The sequence below is a fragment of the Aegilops tauschii genome, chromosome 5 (assembly GCF_002575655.3).
Source record: "Aegilops tauschii subsp. strangulata cultivar AL8/78 chromosome 5, Aet v6.0, whole genome shotgun sequence".
NCBI classification, from domain to species: domain Eukaryota; kingdom Viridiplantae; phylum Streptophyta; class Magnoliopsida; order Poales; family Poaceae; genus Aegilops; species Aegilops tauschii.
Window position 1 is genome coordinate 296,221,261 of NC_053039.3, and position 6,116 is coordinate 296,227,376.

The window sequence follows — 6,116 nt, forward strand, 5'->3', positions numbered from 1 at the left end:
CCACCAAGCTACAAGAGCTTTGTGATGAACTTCAATATGCAGGGGATGGAAAAGACCATTCCCGAGGTATATTCAATGCTGAAATCAGCGGAGGTGGAGATCAGAAAAGAACATCAAGTGTTGATGGTGAATAAAACCACTAAGTTCAAGAAGGGCAAGGGTAAGAAGAACTTCAAGAAGGACGGCAAGGGAGTTGCCGCGGCCGGTAAGCCAAATGCCGGGAAGAAGTCAAAGAATGGACCCAAGCCTGAGACTGAGTGCTTTTATTGCAAGGGAAGTGGTCACTGGAAGCGGAACTGCCCCAAATACTTAGCGGACAAGAAGGCCGGCAACGCCAAAGGTATATGTGATATACATGTAATTGATGTGTACCTTACCAGTACTCGTAGTAGCTCCTGGGTATTTGATACCGGTGCGGTTGCTCATATTTGTAACTCAAAACAGGAACTGCGGAATAAACGGAGACTGGCAAAGGACGAGGTGACGATGCGCGTCGGGAATGGTTCCAAGGTCGATGTGATCGCCGTCGGCACGCTACCTCTGCATCTACCTACGGGATTAGTTTTAAACCTCAATAATTGTTATTTAGTGCCAGCTTTGAGCATGAACATTGTATCTGGATCTCGTTTAATTCGAGATGGCTACTCATTTAAATCCGAGAATAATGGTTGTTCTATTTATATGAGAGTTATGTTTTATGGTCATGCCCCGTTGGTTAATGGTTTCTTCTTGATGAATCTCGAACGTGATGTTACACATGTTCATAGTGTGAATACCAAAAGATGTAAAGTTGATAACGATAGTCCCACATACTTGTGGCACTGCCGCCTTGGTCACATTGGTGTCAAGCGCATGAAGAAGCTCCATGCAGATGGACTTTTGGAGTCTCTTGATTACGAATCATTTGACACGTGCGAACCATGCCTCATGGGTAAGATGACCAAGACTCCGTTCTCCGGAACAATGGAGCGAGCAACCAACTTATTGGAAATCATACATACCGATGTGTGCGGTCCAATGAGTGTTGAGGCTCGCGGAGGATATCGTTATGTTCTCACTCTCACTGATGACTTAAGTAGATATGGGTATGTCTACCTAATGAAACACACGTCTGAAACCTTTGAAAAGTTCAAGGAATTTCAGAGTGAGGTTGAGAATCAACGTGACAGGAGAATAAAATTCTTACGATAAGATCGTGGTGGAGAATATTTAAGTCACGAGTTTGGTACACACTTAAGGAAATGTGGAATAGTTTCACAACTCACGCCGCCTGGAACACCTCAGAGAAATGGTGTGTCCGAACGTCGTAATCGCACTCTATTGGATATAGTGCGATCTATGATGTCTCTTACCGATTTACCGCTCTCATTTTGGGGCTATGCTTTAGAGACTGCCGCATTCACTTTAAATAGGGCTCCGTCGAAATCCGTTGAGACGACACCGTATGAATTATGGTTTGGGAAGAAACCTAAGCTGTCGTTTCTAAAAGTTTGGGGATGCGATGCTTATGTCAAGAAACTTCAACCTGAAAAGCTCGAACCCAAGTCGGAGAAATGCGTCTTCATAGGATACCCTAAGGAAACTATTGGGTATACCTTCTACCTCAGATCCGAAGGCAAGATCTTCGTTGCCAAGAACGGGTCCTTTCTGGAGAAGGAGTTTCTCTCGAAAGAATTGAGTGGGAGGAAAGTGGAACTTGATGAGGTGATAGTCACCCCTTCCGAACCGGAAAGTAGCGCAGCGCGGGAAGATGTTCCTGTGGTGCCTACACCGACTGGGGAGGAAGTTAATGATGATGATCATGAAGCTTCGGATCAAGTTGCCACTGAACTTCGTAGGTCCACAAGGACACGTTCCGCACCAGAGTGGTACGGCAACCCTGTCCTGGAAATCATGTTGTTAGACAACGGTGAACCTTCGAACTATGAAGAAGCGATGGCGGGCCCGGATTCCGACAAATGGCTAGAGGCCATGAAATCCGAGATAGGATCCATGTATGAAAACGAAGTATGGACTTTGACTGACTTGCCCGATGATCGGCGAGCCATAGAAAACAAATGGATCTTTAAGAAGAAGACGGACGCAGATGGTAATGTGACCATCTACAAAGCTCAACTTGTCGCTAAGGGTTATCGACAAATTCAAGGGGTTGACTACGATGAGACTTTCTCACCCGTAGCAAAGCTGAAGTCCGTCCGAATCATGTTAGCAATTGCCGCATACTATGATTATGAGATATGGCAGATGGACGTCAAAACGGCATTCCTTAACGGCTTCCTTAAGGAAGAGTTGTATATGATGCAGCTGGAAGGTTTTGTCGATCCTAAGAATGCTAACAAAGTATGCAAGCTCCAGCGCTCAATCTATGGGCTGGTGCAAGCATCTCGGAGTTGGAACATTCGCTTTGATGAGATGATCAAAGCGTTTGGGTTTACATAGACTTATGGAGAAGCCTGTGTTTACAAGAAAGTGAGTGGGAGCTCTGTAGCATTTCTCATATTATATGTGGATGACATACTATTGATGGGAAATGATATAGAATTCTTGGAAAGTATAAAGGCCTATTTGAGTAAGTGTTTTTCAATGAAGGACCTTGGAGAAGCTGCTTATATATTAGGCATCAAGATCTATAGAGATAGATCAAGACGCCTCATTGGTCTTTCACAGAGTACATACCTTGACAAGATATTGAAGAAGTTCAATATGGATCAGTCCAAGAAGGGGTTCTTGCCTGCATTGCAAGGTGTGCAGTTGAGCACGGCTCAATGCCCGACCACGGCAGAAGATAGAGAAAAGATGAGTGTCATCCCCTATGCCTCGGCCATAGGGTCTATTATGTATGCCATGCTGTGTACCAGACCTGATGTAAACCTTGCCGTAAGTTTGGTAGGAAGGTACCAAAGTAATCCCGGCATGGAACACTGGACAGCGGTCAAGAATATCCTGAAGTACCTGAAGAGGACTAAGGATATGTTTCTCGTTTATGGAGGTGACGAAGAGCTCGTCGTAAAGGGTTACGTCGACGCTAGCTTCGACACAGATCTGGATGACTCGAAGTCACAAACCGGATACGTGTATATTTTGAATGGAGGAGCAGTAAGCTGGTGCAGTTGCAAGCAAAGCGTCGTGGCGGGATCTACATGTGAAGCGGAGTACATGGTAGCCTCGGAGGCAGCACAGGAAGCAGTCTGGATGAAGGAGTTCATTACCGACCTAGGGGTGATTCCCAATGCGTCGGGCCCGATGACTCTCTTCTGTGACAACACTGGAGCTATTGCCCTTGCGAAGGAGCCCAGGTTTCACAAGAAGACCAGGCATATCAAGCGTCGCTTCAACTCCATTCGTGAAAGTGTTCAAAATGGAGACATAGATATTTGTAAAGTACATACGGACCTGAATGTAGCAGATCCGTTGACTAAACCTCTCCCTAGAGCAAAACATGATCAACAACAGGACGCAATGGGTGTTCGATTCATCACAATGTAACTAGATTATTGACTCTAGTGCAAGTGGGAGACTGTCGGAAATATGCCCTAGAGGCAATAATAAATGGTTATTATTATATTTCTTTGTTCATGATAATTGTCTATTGTTCATGCTATAATTGTATTATCCGGAAATCGTAATACATGTGTGAATACATAGACCACAACGTGTCCCTAGTAAGCCTCTAGTTGACTAGCTCGTTGATCAACAGATAGTCACGGTTTCCTGACTATGGACATTGGATGTCATTGATAACGGGATCACATCATTAGGAGAAAGATGTGATGGACAAGACCCAATCCTAAGCATAGCATAAAAGATCATGTAGTTTCGTTTGCTAGAGCTTTTCCAATGTCAAGTATCTTTTCCTTAGACCATGAGATCGTGCAACTCCCGGATACCGTAGGAGTGCTTTGGGTGCACCAAACGTCACAACATAACTGGGTGACTATAAAGGTACACTACGGGTATCTCTGAAAGTGTCTGTTGGGTTGGCACGGATCGAGACTGGGATTTGTCACTCCGTGTGACGGAGAGGTATCTCTGGGCCCACTCGGTAATGCATCATCATAATGAGCTCAATGTGACTAAGGCGTTAGTCATGGGATCATGCATTATGGTACGAGTAAAGAGACTTTTCGGTAAAGAGATTGAACAAGGTATTGGGATACCGACGATCGAATCTCGGGCAAGTAACATACCGATTGACAAAGGGAATTGTATACGGGATTGATTGAATCCTCGACATCGTGGTTCATCCGATGAGATCATCGTGGCACATATGGGAGCCAACATGGGTATCCAGATCCCACTGTTGGTTATTGACCGGAGAGGCGTCTCGGTCATGTCTGCATGTCTCCCGAACCCGTAGGGTCTACACACTTAAGGTTCAGTGACGCTAGGGTTGTAGAGATATGAGTATGCGGAAACCCGAAAGTTGTTCGGAGTCCCGGATGAGATCCCGGACGTCACGAGGAGTTCCGGAATGGTCCGGAGGTGAAGAATTATATATAGGAAGTCCAGTTTCGGCCACCGGGAAAGTTTCGGGGGTTATTGGTATTGTACCGGGACCACCGGAAGGGTCCCGGGGGTCCACCGGGTGGGGCCACCTGTCCCGGAGGGCCCCATGGGCTGAAGTGGGAAGGGAACCAGCCCATAGTGGGCTGGGGCGCCCCCCATGGGCCTCCCCCCTGCGCCTAGGGTTGGAAACCCTAGGGTGGGGGGGGCGCCCCACTTGACTTGGGGGGTAAGTTACCCCCCTGGCCGCCGCCCCCCCCTTCAGATGGGTTCTAGGCCGGTGCCCCCCTCCCAGGGGGCCTATATAAAGGGGGGAGGGAGGGCAGTAGTACAACAGCCTTGGGCGCCTCCCTCCTCCCCTGCTACACCTCTCCCTCTCGCAGAAGCTCGGCGAAGCCCTGCCGAGACCCGCTACATCCACCACCACACCGTCGTGCTGCTGGATCTCCATCAACCTCTCCTTCCCCTTGCTGGATCAAGAAGGAGGAGACGTCGCTGCACCGTACGTGTGTTGAACGCGGAGGTGCCGTCCGTTCGGCACTCGGTCATCGGTGATTTGAATCACAGCGAGTACGACTCCGTCATCCACGTTCATTGGAACGCTTTCGCTCGCGATCTAGAAGGGTATGTAGATGCACTCCTTTCCCCTCGTTGCTAGTATACTCCATAGATGGATCTTGGTGAGCGTAGGAAAATTTTAAAATTATGCTACGATTCCCAACAAATACGTATCCAGTTTGCGATTTAGAATCGTCCGGATCAGTGTCAAAGCTTGCATCAACGTAACCATTTATGATGAGCTCTTTGTCACCTCCATAAACGAGAAACATATCCTTAGTCCTTTTCAGGTATTTCAGAATGTTCTTGACCGTTGTCCAGTGATCCACTCTTGGATTACTTTGGTACCTCCCTGCTAAACTTATAGCAAGGCACACATCAGGTCTGGTACACAGCATTGCATACATGATAGAGCCTATGGCTGAAGCATAGGGAACATCTTTCATCTTCTCTCTATCTTCTGCAGTGGTCGGGCATTGAGTCTTACCCGATCTCACACCTTGTAATACAGGCAAGAACCCTTTCTTTGCTTGATCCATTTTGAACTTCTTCAAAACTTTGTCAAGGTATGTGCTTTGTGAAAGTCCAATTAAGCGTCTTGATCTATCTCTATAGATCTTGATGCCCAATATATATGCAGCTTCACCGAGGTCTTTCATTGAAAAACTCTTATTCAAGTATCCCTTTATGCTATCCAGAAATTCTATATCATTTCCAATCAGCAATATGTCATCCACATATAATATCAGAAATGCTACTGAGCTCCCACTCACTTTCTTGTAAATACAGGCTTCTCCAAAAGTCTGTATGAAACCAAATGCTTTGATCACACTATCAAAGCATTTATTCCAACTCCGAGAGGCTTGCACCAGTCCATAAATGGATCGCTGGAGCTTGCACACTTTGTTAGCTCCCTTTGGATCGACAAACCTTCCGGTTGCATCATATACAACTCTTCTTCCAGAAATCCATTCAGGAATGCAGTTTTGACATCCATTTGCCAAATTTCATAATCATAAAATGCGGCAATTGCTAACATGATTCGGACAGACTTA